The following is a 14,199-nucleotide window of genomic DNA, read 5'->3' on the forward strand; positions in this document are numbered from 1 at the left end:
ACTGGAACCAATCGTCAGACCCTGAATTTCAGTCTGGTAATGTTTAACCCTTCAGCAGGGCTGTTTTCTTGCATGTGCTCTTGGAAGGGTCAGCAGCAAGCATGGCTTAGAGCGAATGTCAGGCTTGTGGCAGTCCCCAAGGGCACCGGGGTCCCGCAGGTACTGCATGGCGTCTGGAGGAGATGGGGAGGGCATAAAGGTGGAGGAGAAGATCGTGACCAGTGCCACGTGCCCTTTTAGAGAGCTGAGCTCCTGGGTGCTTCTTGAGACCTGCGGAGGGAAGGAAACTGTGAAAAGTAAATAAAAGGGCTTTCAGTATGGTGCGTGACCAGGGGAAGGTGCCCCTGCCCAGGCTACAGGAGCTGCTCTGGGCTGGGGGTGTGGGACCGCCTGCCAGGGTGGCTCATCATGGGGGGGTCTCGTGGGTGTGTGCAGGAAAGCTGGAAGGGCAAAAAACTGTCCTGGAGAGAGGGAGGAGAAGCAGCTTTAAGGCTTCTTAGGAGTGGCTCAGGACAGAGAGGCTGGTGCTGAGAAACGTGAGTTAGGCTGAGGATTGCAAACGTGAGAAGGGGATCAGCTCCCCTGGGTCAGCTACTGGAAGGCTTTGATTGGGACCAAGACTTCACAAATCCCAACTGCTGGGCCTGTAGGAGTGCTGCCTCCTCCCCAGAACAGGGGGTCCCTGGTGCCCCCTCCTTGGGCGAAGGGACTGAGTGTCACTGCTTCTGGTTGCAGTTCAGGGACGGCGCCTGTATGGGGTCCCTGAGCTGGAGCGAGGGAGGTTTGCCTGCGCAGGTGGGTTGAAGGACACCTCCAAGGCAATAAGTAATGTCAGGATGTGAGCATCCTGCATCTTGCTGGTGACGCAGCCCTGTTCCCCCAAGCTGGTGCCCCATGGCTGTGCGGTGTGGGCAGGCTGGGGTGCCTGTGGCTCTATTCCTCCTGTGTACCCGGAGGGGGGGAAGTTACACTTGTTTCCTCCAGTAACTCTCTCCCAGTTAAACCCTGTCTGTGTTTTCTCTCTGGCGTCTTCCCCTCCCTCCAGCTGTGGGGCACCCACGTGAACGTGTGTGTTTAACTCCCCTGCTGCGGCGGAGTCAGCAGCTCCCTCTGCTTATTTTAATTTTATTTTTTCGTAAAGTCAGAGGGGAAAACGCCTGGACCCCTGCAAGCCACCACTGCAAGCCCTCGGTGGAGCTCCCGTGCTGGCCATGCTGTGGGGGCTTGCTTGGTCCCAGGGGCTCATTCCTGGCACGGAGGGCATCGCCGCTCCCTGTCCCTTATGATTCCCTCTCCCTCCTTTCACCGATGCCATATGAGCTAAGTATTTGCTGCATTTGCCGCTCATTAAAGCTCCTTTTCCATATGATAGGCTGAGATGCTGAATTTTTTCTTTTTTTTGTTTAAATCCCTCTAAGAGTCCTTCTGCTGTCTCAGTGGATTGGGAGCTCGGTTGTTGTGATCAGCCCTCTGGGGCTTCCTGTGCCTAAAAAAGTCACCACACGTAAGCAAAAATCAAGCGCCAGTCCCAGCAGCAGGAACTTCAGGGACATGTTGTTTAATATTCACCATGTGCAGCCCTCCTCCCTGCGCGAGCGCTGCCTTACAAGTGGGTCACAGCACCTATTATTATAAGGCGATGGGACGGGCAGAGAGAAAGTTTTGGGGCAGGAGCAGGAGGGGAAGGGCAGGTGAGGGCGGGTGTCCTGCCTGCAGGAAGGGGACATAGGGACAATGCTGTGGTCACTTCTGCAGCCAGGGAGGGGGTCTCCTCTGGGACAACCAGGCTGCTCCTGCTGAGGCGGCTGTGCTTTGCTGAGGTTCCCCGGCGCAGCAATAGAAACGTCCTGCTTTTTTAATTTCCTTCTCCCTCTCTCCTCCCCTCTGCGTCGGAGCGCTGCAGAGTTTAATTGAAATTGTTAAACGACCCGTCACGGCTTTGGCCTTTCTCCCTGGCGATCAATCACGTCTCCGGGCTGGCCGCGCTCACCAACAATGCGCCAGTTGGCCGGGCCAGGGCGGCTGCTGCAGCACCGAGGGGCTGGGGCTCCCAGGGGAGGTGAGAGGCAGAGCCCCCTCAGGGCTCTCTTCCCTGGGAAGTGGTGATGGCTCCTGGAACTGGCCAGTGCCTGGCAAGGTTTGGGTGTCCCCATCCCTGGACGTGCAGGGCTAAGGGGATGGGGGGATGCTGGGGTGTTGCTGGGGGTGTGTGGTGCCCTCGCGATAGTCAGGGACTGGAGGAGCAGTGGAAGGTGATGGGAGCTGGACTTACTGTTTGCCTTCCTCAAGGGAGTGGTGGAGGTTTTTGTTTAAACGTGCATGAAGTGCAAAGAAAGGGCAGCAGCTGAGCAAACTGGTGTTAAACTCTCAAGGACAGCAAGTAAAGCCCTACCAGGGTTCAGCCGCTGCCTCAGGGAGGTTCGGCCAGCTTCAGCCAGCCACTTGCCCCATTTCACCAGCGACTTACCTCATTTCACCAGCTATGCTGGGGCTTTCCAGACCTTGGATACATCAAGGACAGGAGCAGGCGCCTGAGACACGGCTGTGTCTGGGCTGTGACCTAGCAAGTTGTTAAACGCTAGTGAAGCTTGCAGGGGGTCTTGGCTTTACCCCCATGCCTGGGTTGGTGCCCTTCGTTGCTGTGTCCCAGCAGCACAAAGCACAGCAAGGTTTTCCCAAAAGTAGTGCCGGCCCTCAGATGCTGCTGTCACCCGTCCAGCTGGGCAGGAGAGGGACGATGCTGTTCCACGTGCTGCGAGACTGCAGCAGGCAGATGTGGGATAATTCGCTCCCTCCCTCTCGCTTAAATTTCCTCCTAATCCCTAGTAGCTATATCAGCTTAAGCCCCGAAGCGTGAGGTTTAATATCTCTCCTGCGATTTGATAGCCTTTGCCACTAGTGCTCTGTGTTGCTGTCCTCTGCAGAAACATTTGCCCTCCCTTCATGTCCTGCCATGCTTTTCTTTCTCTCAGCAGCAGTGGGTCTGTAGTTGTTTGAGGAAGAAGTTGCTCCTTTCTGCAGTTTGGTGGTTGTTTTGCAATGACGTTGGATGTGCCTTTGTGCCAGCTGGCAAGCTCAGCGTGCTGTCCCCTGTCACCGAGGAGGACCATCCTCCTCTTCACTGCTGCTCCTGAGGGAGATTTGTCCCAAGCCTTGTGTGCTCTGGCTGCTCTGTGCGGTCTGGCTGCAGGGAAAAGCAAGGACTACCCTCGAGCAGGTTCCCTATCATTTCAGGCTCTGTTACACCTGATGGCTTTCCCTGCTGGCAGTGGTGCAGAGATGTCTGGGCACCCTGCCCACTCCGGTCCTGCCCTGGGTGGTGCAGGCAGCTGGACCCAGCTCTGCCACCAAGCTCAAGTGTGGCCATGTCCCTTGAAGCCCAAGTTTCGAGGACAAGTTCCCAAGCATCCTCGGCCGTGTCCTTCCCTCCTCTCCCCGCGTGCTGTAGGTCTGACGGGCTGGACCGGCTCCGCAGGCGCATGCTGGCTTGGAAATGCTGTGGGCACACCTGCGGAGAGACGCTGAGAAACTCTGCCGAAACGGGCAAAACTCCCTCTTCCGCCGAGGCTGAGCCAGGAGCAGGGCGAGGCGCTGTGCCCAGGGGAGCCCGGCTGGCGGCGGCTCTGTGCCGGGGACCCCACCACCCTGTAGCCTGCCAAAACCTGCTTTTGAACCAGGCCACGGTGGGTGGGTGGGTGGGTGGGAGGGAGGGGGGGGGGAGAAAAGAGGCTTCAAAGGCTCCAGCAAGTGTGGCGGCTGTGGGGATGGATGGTGGTGGGGCTGCAGCTGCACAGCATGAGTAGGGGGGTCTGTCCTTCCTTGCTTCCTTCCTTCTCCCGAGCCTCCCTAGGATGGGGGTCTCCTCCATTAGCCTTGTGTTTGCTTGGTGGGTTTTCCCAGCCACTTCCCGATTGTCCCAGCTGATGACGGGGTTTAGCCCCTCTTTTTCCACCTCTCTTCCTGGGAAGGAAAACCCCCACGTGGGCAGCGGTGGCGAAAGGAGTGAGTGGGCGGTTGCTTTTCAAAGCTGGCCTTGAACGGGTGTTGTGTTTGGAAAGGGGCCCGGCTGCTGCTGGTGCGCCTGGAGCTGGAGAGAGTGTCACCGCGCTGAGCGCAGGAGATAAGGCACAAGCAAACAGCATCACGCAGGGGGACAGAGGAGGCTGTGCTGTGTATTGCCTGGCACAGCAGGCACAGCCTCCTTGGGGCACCCAGCCCTGCAGCCCTCTGCACCCCAGCTCCTGTCCCCATCTCCCTTTGTCCCAGGTCTGTATTTCTGTCCCCAGCCTTTGAAAACCCATTGGCAGGGCAGCCTGTGGCAGCAGAAGCTGCCTTTTCCCTGCCTGGGTAAAAGAGAAGGGGGGGAAAAGGGCTAATTCTGGGAAAGGGGACAAGTGTGGGGTCTGTTGGGGTTTCTCTGGGCTGTGCTGACTTCCCCTGGGGACAGCCAGGCAGGGCTGGGGTCTCTCCGGGACTTTTTGCTCTCTCGGGGATGTACAGAAGTTCCTCATGGCTGGCAGCTGCCCCTGGTGTCGCAGGTGGGAGGCTGAGGTTTGGGGTAGGAGGCAGCTTTCCATCCTTCAGACACTTCCCGGGGACTCAGCTCCCCGTTCCCCAGGGCTGCAGAGGCCGTTTTGGCTGTCTGACCCAGAAACACAGGATGATTTGGATGACGACAGCTCTAAGGCAGACAGAGAGGGCAGCCCCGAGCCGTGGGACAGCGTGTGCCCGGCTGCCGGTGGCACACAGGTGCTGTAAGGGGGACGGTGCTCCCCAGGGCTGTGCCCAGGCACGGGAGGAGGGGATGCGGCAAGGACACCACTGGCACAGGCGTCCTCTCCTCGGGCTGGGGATGTGCTAGGGGCACGGGGCTGGTTGCAGGAGGGAGCTGGTGGATACCAGTGATGCCACCTTCTGGGTGGCAGCGACCTGTTGCAAAAGGGCAGTCGGCCCTGCAGGTTTGGGGATGCAGTGTGAATGCTGCTGGCACTCCCTGGCTTTGTCACGTGGGAGAGGAGCCGCTTTTAAGTGAAAACATAATTGTGCTCTTCCTCCTCCTCCTCCTCGTTCCCCCACAGGGCTGCTGGGTCTGAAGGTCTTGGCTGCAACCTAGAAAGAAATTGTAGCATTGTCCCTGTTTAGGACAAGCAGGTCCCCATGGACCACAACAGCGTCAGCAGCATCACTCCTGCCACCTCTCCATCACTATCCCAGTGGTGCAAGAAGGTTTCCCTGGAAAGGGGGGAGTGAATTATTGGATCCCAGTGGTGATCGACAGCATCCCCTGCAGAAGATGGTTTCCAGCAGTTGGGAGCACGCAGTAGCGCGCTCCCAGCTGGCTGGAAACCATCTTCTCCACAGCATCACCCCAGCAAGAGTTAAAAGAGGGGCTGGATGCTGTGCGTGTGTGTGTGCATGCACGCGCCTTGCTTTGTTTTTAAAAGCGCCTCGGCTGGCCTGGCCCCCCGCCAGACCCGGGGCCGCCGCTGGCAAAAACTCCGGCAAAGGAGTATGAAAGGGGCAGAAACTAAATAACAATAAACCACCTTTTTCTGGCTGCTCTAGCGAGTGAGGGAGTGGGGAGGAGCTGCAAGCACTCCAGCTCCCCCAAATCCCCCAGAGCACTCCAGCTTCCCCCAGAATTGTGCCTGGGATGGAGAGGGAGGGACCTGCTTGAATCTTGGAGCTGCAACATCACCTGGGCCTTGCCAAGGTGTCCTGCTGAGTCACAGACCTGTCTGGAGATGCCCGATCTGCTTGGAAATGGCTCTGCTGGGGTGATCTTCACACTCCTGGGGAAGGGCTGGACACCCTCGCCCATCCCTTGCTCCTGCGGGATGCCCAGGGCTGTGACATTCTGTGCCTGGGGTTAGGTGCGCAGGCACCTTGAGCAGTTTGCAGCCCCAGGGAGAAAGGCCAGAGCTGCAACTGAGCAGTTTTGATGGCGAGATAAGGGAGTAGGGAAAACCTTCGTGCACGGCAGGTATGCGGCTCCCGCAGCATCCTAGACCTGGTGCAACATGTCCAGCTGCTCTTCCGCCAAGCCCTGCCAGCGCTGGTGCCGCTCCCCCACCGGGACCCAGCCAAGGCTGCGCAGAGAGCACATGGCCCCAGCGCTGGTGCTATGCCTGACCCCCCACCCCCACCCTCCCCCAGGTGCCATCCTAGGAGCCAGCGCCCATATCATCTGAGCCCGGTGGGTGACTGTGCTGTGAGGGGTGAAAACTCCCGAGGTTTCGTAACACCGTCCTTGGCCACGGGCACGGCCGGTTGTGTAAGGCACCCTGTCTGCCTGTGCAGGGAGTCGGCGAGCATGGCACAGGCGTTGGGTGCCCAGCACGGAGGTGCCCCCAGCAGCGGGGCTGGTTCAGATGCTCCCACTCGCTTTGCAGGTGCCTCTTGCCCCCTTGGAGCATTGGTCCCCAGGGTCTGGCTGGCTCTCAGCCCTCACTACCCCCCTCAAGCAGCCCATCTTGAGGCATCGTCTTGTTTCTTTGCCAGGATGGGTGTGGGTAAGCCTGAAGGGGGGGTTCCAGCTGGAGCCGACTTGGGTGCAAACAGCAATAGGGAGACTGTGGATTGGGAACCCTATGGACCTTCTCCTGTGGGTCACCCCTCTCCCTGGGCAGGACACCCAGCTCACAGCCTCTGTGGCCCCTCAGGGACCTCCTCGAATGCGTCCGTGGCAAGGCTACGTGAGCACCACTTGCCTCAGTGGCCTCCAAAAGGGGCCAGAGTCCTCGCCGGTGGCTAATTGCTGCTGGCACAGGGGATGCGGGTACATGGCAAGCCTAGCCGGCGGTGTGGGGCCAGCACAGCCGCGGCAGTGGGGATTGCTTTGGGCTGCAGCCTGGGTTGCTCTGGTTGGCCTGAAGCACTTCTGGTTAGGTTTTGCTGGGCTGACGCAGGTGGGAAGGGCTGCATGAGCCCTCCTGGCTTCCCTGAATAAGCACCCACTAATCCTGCTGGGTTAAAAAGAAGGGAGACACTCCTCCTTGCAGGGGAAGAGGCTGCTGCACAGGCGGAGGAGCTGGCTCTGACCGTGCTCTGTCTCCAAACCCCAAGGGCTGCTCGAGCCTTGGAGGAGTCCTCAGCTTCCTCAACAGTGCTGGGGCACAAGCAGCTCCCTGTCTCAGAGCATCTGTCCCACTGGTTATATTTAGCAGCACGTACTGGGCTGCACACGGATGTCCTGGAGCTGTTTCTCCATTCCCTCCACCCCAAAGCTGGTGAGGACATGGTGAGGGTCCTGCTCTGAGCCCCCAGACTCATGGTTCTGCTTTGCCCCACTGCAGCCTGCTCTGAATGCCTGTGGCTCCACGGGGCTGAATTCACACCAGGTACTGGTGTTACCCATGAGTGTGGTCCTGGATAAAGGTCTCCTCCCAGGAGCAGTGCAGGTGGGTTCCTCTGCTCAGCCCCAGGTGGGGACAACCGGGGCAGTAGGACAGGGATGTGGCCATCAGCTCCCTGAGCCCACACGTGTGGCTGGCCATGTGCTTGCAAAGCTGGTACCTCATCGGCCAGGAAGGGACATGCAACTTCCAGGGCTGGGTCCCTTTCCCAGCAGGGTTGGCACAGCTTGGAAAACCATTTGCTGGCAGGGCCTGGGGATGAGGCAACCCGCCGTGATTCCCTGGTCAGGGTGGGGGGCACAAGGTGCCACAGGAGCAGTGGCACAGTGCAAGAAGGGATGTCTTTTCTTACGAAAAGGAGCTGAGGGAGGTGGGGAGACTCTTTTTGCCCCTGTATATCACATCTTTCTCCCCACCACCCCCCTGAGATGCTGCGAGGCAGCAAGCAGGGGTTTCTGCGCTCAGCTCCCACGTCCTGCCTCCGCCGCCAACTCGGGCTTGCCGGGGCCGTTCCTGACACGCACCCGCCGTGCTGGAAAGGCATAAACAGATCGGGTTGCCGGCAGGGGTCCAGGGAGCGGGCAGGCCTTGGCTTGTGTCCCACCACCGCTCGCTCGGGCTGGGGTGTGGGGGAGCAGCAAGGCAGGGGGATGAGATGGAGGGGCTGACCTGGTGGCAGGGTCCCTGTGGGGACCTGGGCACGGCCTTGATTTAACAAGGGACTGGGGTCTTCACCTCAGTTTACCTCTGGTGCTAAGGTGGGCCTGTTATTTAGGGGTTCAGAGGTGTTGACGTGCTGCACCCCAACCTCTTTCCCCATCCCTGCGTGGGAAGTTGGTGGCTGGAGCTCAGCCTGTGGATCCTCAGATCGAGCCTCCCCTTATCCATCGCAGTTGTATTCTGATGCTTTTGACCTTGCTGTAAATCAGCCCTTGTCCCTCCGCAGTACGTGGGGGGACAGGGCTGTGCTGTGTCGCCCTTGTCCCCAGCTGGTCCCTGAGCAGCTGCTGGCTGGCTCTGGTGTCTGGGCTGGGTGCTGGGAGGAACCCACTGCCCTCCTTGCCGGCCCCAGAGCAGCTGGGACAAGGGCAGGGGGGCAGGAACACAGTGCCTGGAATAACTCAGCAGCCACCAAGGCCCCACAGGGATGGCAAGATGGGTGTGGGGTCCTGGTGTGGTTCCTGCTTCCGCTACGGGGACAGGGAGATGCTTCTCCTGGGAGATACAGCGTCACTGGCTGCTAAGTGTATTTATTGGTGATCTCTGCTTCCACTTGGGGACGTGCAGGGTGATGCAGGGCATCGTGATGATAGAGCTGTTGCGTCCTTCTCCTGTCCCCTGCAGATGGGGTCCCACCACAGACCGGGGTCCTGGGGGAATTCTTTGCTGCCGCAGCTGGGTGAAAACATCCTGCTCCAGCCAAGGCCTAAGAAAAGTGCTACTGGCCAGCTGCTCAGCAAGATTTTGGTGATGGCTTCTCCTGCTTTGCGCCATTGCCCAGCCAGGCGGAAACCTGGGCGAGCAGCTGGAGAGTCTGACCTGGCTGGCAAAGAGCCCTCGCACTGGGCACAGGCAAAGCCGTGCTGCCCTCCCCAGCCTTGGCAGGGAAAGGAGAGAACAGCGGCGGGTTCATTTCTCTCAGCCTGCTTGTCCCAGGCTGGAGGGAGCTTGGCCTGTGCCCGCTGGGGACAGACTCGTCCCTCTCTGCTTCCAGCGCGGAGCAGCCGGGCAGTTCCCGCTTGCTTCGGGAAGTGACATTGCACAGGGGATGGGAACAGCGAGGAGAGACGGGTGCCTTCTGTGTCCTTGGGGAGGGGATTTGGAGAGGGATTCCTCCCATCGCTCATGGCTTGGGAGTGCCGAGCAGCTGCTACTGGGTGGATCCTCTTGCTCTTTCCCAATGCAGATGCCACAAATGGCTGCAGTGCCATGGCATCTGTGGGAGCAGTTGCCCATCCAGCAGCCCTTGGGACCAGCAGGAGCTGGAGGCCACGTTTTGGCTCTGTCCAGGAGGGAAGGAAACGATTTGCTCAAGCTGCTCGGATCTGGGCTGCAGTTCAGATGGAGCTGGATAGCCCGTGCATCGTTTGCTGGAAGGCAGCTGTAGGAAGCAGAGAGCCTCTCTTTTCAGTTTGGCAATAGGAGGTAAAGGCAGCAGGCCCCCAGGAGTGGAAATCTTTGATTCATAGTGAGAAAAATCCAGTCCCCAAGCAGCGTCTGCCCCATCCCTGCACAGGTTGGGCTGTGCATCCTGGGGGACCCCACCGGCACATCCCTGAGCAGGGCTGGCGGCAGCACCGGCTCGCAGGGTCAGAGTTGAGGAAAGGCATCCGCAAGGTATTTTTAACTGCATGTGACTCCAAACTCCGGCTGCACAGCCGCCAGCAGCAGTCTGAGGTTAGTCCTCGGCTGCTGACAGTTCATTGCCCATAGGCTGGGGGGGGCTTTGGGGAAAATTCAGTTCCCATCCACCAAGGCCTCGGGAAGGAGTGACGGCACTTGAACCATTGACCTTTTGGGTGACCTCGAGCAAACAGCTTCACCTCCCGGTGCCTCCCCTCCCATCCTGTGTGTGCCTTGCCTAAATTAGAGCAGCCAGGGTGGGGACAGCCACTCCGTCTGCCCCAGCATCGCCTTCTCTAGGTGCATGGCAGCTTCCCCAGGGCCAAAAGGGGAGGGAGGATGTTGCAGGATTTCCAGCTGCCGCACCACTGTGTGCTTTGAGTACTGGCTCTACCGGCTGGAGCGCCTCTCGGGTGCCGGGCGCTAGGCTGGCACTGATGGGGACCGAGTGCCGTGGCAGCCTGGTCCTCAAACCTCAGCCTTGCCCCACTGCCCCAGGAGCTGCATGATTTGCTGCAACCATCCAAGTGACAGCGGAGGGCTGGATCCTTGTTGCACTCGCTTGAGCTCACAGAGTTTTGCTGGCTGCTCTTGACTGCTCTAATTTTTATCTGTGGCTCATTGTTAGAACCATAAAATAAATAGCTACGTGCTCCTCTTGAGCGTCAAAACCCTCCAGGTGTAGGAGGGTTGCTGCGTCCCTGCTCGCCCTCTGTAATTAACTGTTGCTCAGCAAATCCACACTTACTGACCTGCCCTAATCTTACCATGCAAGGCAAGCCCTTTGGCTGCTGGCTCCTGCCACTTGCCTCTCGTGCTCCCCATGAGCCCATATCATGTTCACAGCCCTGGGCATGCAATGGGAGATGGTACCCTGGGAAGCAGCATCCCCCCACAGAGCTGCCGAGGTTGTTTTCCTCGCTGGCAGCTTCCTCTGTGCCCACGTTTCATGCTGCTCTCACCGTCCCCCCTCATCCTGCTTCCCCTCTTTCTTCCTCCCATTGACTGCCGGTTGGATTATTTTTCCCCAGATGCTGCAGTCTGCAATTTTCCCAGGTTGAATCTGCCTGGGTTTGTTCTTCTAATCTCTCTTAAGTCCCTTTTGTGTTATTTCTGCCCTCGTCGATCTGTTGCGCATCCTCCACAGATTACATTAATGCACTGTTTGCTTGGTATTGCATTAGTGAGAACACTGAGCATGCCTGTAGGTGCAGCCCCTTTGCCTGGGTGCCTGGGGTCACCAGAGCCCTGCAGTCCCTTCCCCAGCTCCCAGGGGAACCAGTTGGAACCAGTATGGAACTGGTTGAACGGGAGCTAAGGTGCGTTGTTAATGCTGGGCCAGATGCTCTGCTGGTCCTTGTGTCCTGCAGCCTTTGGGTGGCTCTTGGCCCTGTGGCGTGCCCAGGGATGCACCGCGGGCACAGGCAGAGCTCGTGCTTGGCCGCCAGCCCTTGCTGCTATCGCCCCATCTCTTCCCGCTCGGGAGGCGTCCTGTCCTTTCGGAAGGATGGGGGAAATGGAAAAGGCTCCACCTCTTCCCTGGGCAAATACAGCTCCTCTGAGTTCATATCCTGGAGAATGGAATAGTCAGGTCCCAGCAGGGACGGTGACTTCACCTCCCGGTAACGCGTTTCCCTGGCCAGCTGGGAAAGGAGCCCTTGTATCTCTGAAGGAGCCGCCCGGCTTCCCCCACCCGAAGCCTTTCCCAGCTGTTTCCATCCTGGCTGGGGCTGGGGGATGCAATTTCAGCTCCATGAGGAAGGGCTGTTACTGCTCCCCCTTGCCAGGGGAGCCGGGCTGGGTCACGTCACTTTGGGGTAGGCAGCTGATGCGAACCCACAAATTATTGTGGGGAAGGGGAGCGAGTGCTGTTCATCCCCCCATACAGCTCAGATCTTTCTGGGGGCCTGAAACTCAAAGCAGGAGCATGTGTTTGGCTTTTGCAAGGGGTGAGTCCAGCCCCAAAGGACTCCTGTGATGCTGTTTCCCCGCCTTGGCATTTGCCCCTTCCATCCTTGCTGCAGCCATCAAACCTCAGGGGTGAGGGACAAGAGCAGCACCTTCTTCCCAGCTGCGTGGATGGGGATGGGATTTCCGACTCTGCTTTTCCTTTCATTGTTCTGGGAGCCTTCACTTTGAACAAGCTGCCTGTTTTTTCCTGCTTTGTTGCGGGGGGGAAGCAGTAGGGGGAAACTGGGGGTCTGGCCAGGGGTCCTGGGGCAGCTGGGCTGGGGCTGAGCGACTGATGTCTGTGCTGCGCAGGGATGCTGCCCCTGCACCCTCCCACTGCTAGCCTCTAAAAAACGTAATTGTTGGATTTCCCTGTGAAAAAGGTTCCCAGCCTTTCCAAAGAAGGAAAAAAGCTCCCAGTTGACTCCATGGTCCTGCTACCGTGTCCCCTAACCCTCCCCTTCACCTATTGTGGGTCCCCAGCCCAGCCCAGGGAGGAATGCTGCTTCCTTGGATCTCTCAAAGTCCTCTGCCTTCGCCATCACCTGCCTTTACCATCATCCACCATCATATCTAAGCACAGGACAGGACAAGAGAGCTTAGAGAAGGAGAAAGCAGAGATGAGGAGGGAGGCAGAACTGCCAGAGGACACTCAGACATGCCGCCAGCAGAGACAGCTTGGCGGCAGGAACAACTTGGGCTCTGTGTGGCTGTAAGATTTGGGGCTCAAGCCAGGGGTAAATGGTGGAGGCTGTCGAGATTGGAGACAAGCAGCCAAGTTGGTGTGGAGATGCTCCAAGTGCGGGGATGCTCCCAGCAGGTTGTTGCATCTGCTGGGGTTATTCCAGCTGGACCCAAGCTGCCCAAACCAGGATCAGGGCTTGGGTGCGACAGCCATTGCGCAGCCTGAGCAGCATCGAAGCGGGCAGGGCCCTGGCCAGGTCCAATGTGTCTCACGCCTGGCTTTGGTAGGTTTCTCAAGGGATGAAGACACCAGTTATTCTCAAGGAGTTGCCAGATGCTGTTGTAGGGAAAGATACGGGGCTCCCTGCCGTGTCATGCTCTCCCATCGCTGCTGTTTGCCTTGTGTTGATGGGAATCTGCCTCCCTGATTGCAGCCTACCCATCCCTGCCAGTTAACCCAGTGGCTGTGCCCCAGTTGGACCCACCCCACAGCGCCTGGCTTGGTGGAGGACCTGTTTGTCAGCCTTGGTGGGAAGCCCATTCACAGGGATGCTGCGAGGCCTCAAACCCTGGTGCGGGCCATTAGTGGGGAGGAAAGCACCCGTGGCGTCTGGGCCCCGGTGGCGTTTGGGCATAGGGACGAGTGCTCAGCCGGGTTTCCCAGATGGCAGCATCCTGGCAGCCAAATTCACCCACCATAACAACAAGGGAAAGAGGGAGGCCCTGCCTGCCCAGGGAGCTGGGCTCGGCGTCTGGGGGGCGAGCTGGTGGCTATGGCAGGCAGCTGGGGTCAGGAGACCTTGGCTCTCGCCCAGCCTCTGTCCCAAGCTTGCTGGGCAACTTTGGTTGAGTTTCTTAACGTCTCGGTGGCCGAGCTCCTTCCCTATCAAAGTGGGAGAATCTCTTCTGAACCTATTGAGAACCTGAAGCAGCCGGTTTGCCGGGAGGAGCCGGGTGTGGGTGGCCGCAGCGGACGTGCCTGTGGATGGAGGGATGACAGGGAAGGAAGATTCCTGCAGAAGGCGGATGGACGTCACCTCTTTGGGTCTTGAGTTTGGGCGAGACATCAAGTCTCTCCTGAGCTCTGGCATAACCCCACTGTGTGCCAAGGCAGGGCCATCCCAGGCCGTCGGTGTGGGTCGAGGCCAGGCAGGGCAGGTCGGGTGAAGCTGCCACCTCCACCTGCAGCCCCAGGAGGCTGCCACTACCATTGGAGATGGCTGGTGCTTTGGGAGATCACAGCTGATTAGCTCCTCCAGCTGGTTTATTGGCTTAGTGATGACATTCCCCAGGTGGATTTTATTTTCCCAGGTGCATATGTACATATATTTGGTGTGTCCAGAGCACAAAGTCCTTCTCCCACCACCTGCAGCAGCAGGATGGTGTTCCTGCAGTGCCAGGCAGAGCATCCCTGCATGTGGGGTACTCGTGGCCGGCAGTGCAGGGACGCTTGTGGCTGGATGTTCAGGGATGTGTGTGGTGCAGGGATGCTCATGATAGAGCGATGCTGAGACGTGCAGTGCAGGGAGGCTCATGGCATGGGGATACTTGCAGCCAGCAGTGTGGGGATGTGATTTCCTAGGGCAAGGGGAAGGTATGAGGGTCTGTGACACCGGACCAGCAGAAAAATGTATTTTTTTAAGGTGTCTCTGGCAAGGATGTGGGTCTGCAGTTATAGATCTGTCTGTCCTGCACAGAGATGAAGGCTGGCGGTGGAGGAGCTTTAGTGTGGCTGTGCTGGGTGGACAAAACTGGGGGGTCACAGCAAAAGCACTGCTTTCTGGAGCCTGACTTCCCATGTGAGAGCCAGGGCAGGAGTCTCCAAGGGGCACTTTGGGGGGAACATGGGATATTTGGACATTTCCTT

General features: G+C 58.7%; 1 protein-coding gene across 4 annotated transcripts in view; it reads left to right on the forward strand.

The window, feature by feature from the left end:
- CASKIN2 (CASK interacting protein 2) overlaps positions 1-14,199 on the forward strand; it is a 35,202-nt gene that overhangs the window by 3,577 nt on the left and 17,426 nt on the right. The window lies entirely within an intron of this gene.

Source organism: Falco cherrug, chromosome 1, assembly GCF_023634085.1.
Source record: "Falco cherrug isolate bFalChe1 chromosome 1, bFalChe1.pri, whole genome shotgun sequence".
Classification (NCBI taxonomy): Eukaryota; Metazoa; Chordata; class Aves; order Falconiformes; family Falconidae; genus Falco; species Falco cherrug.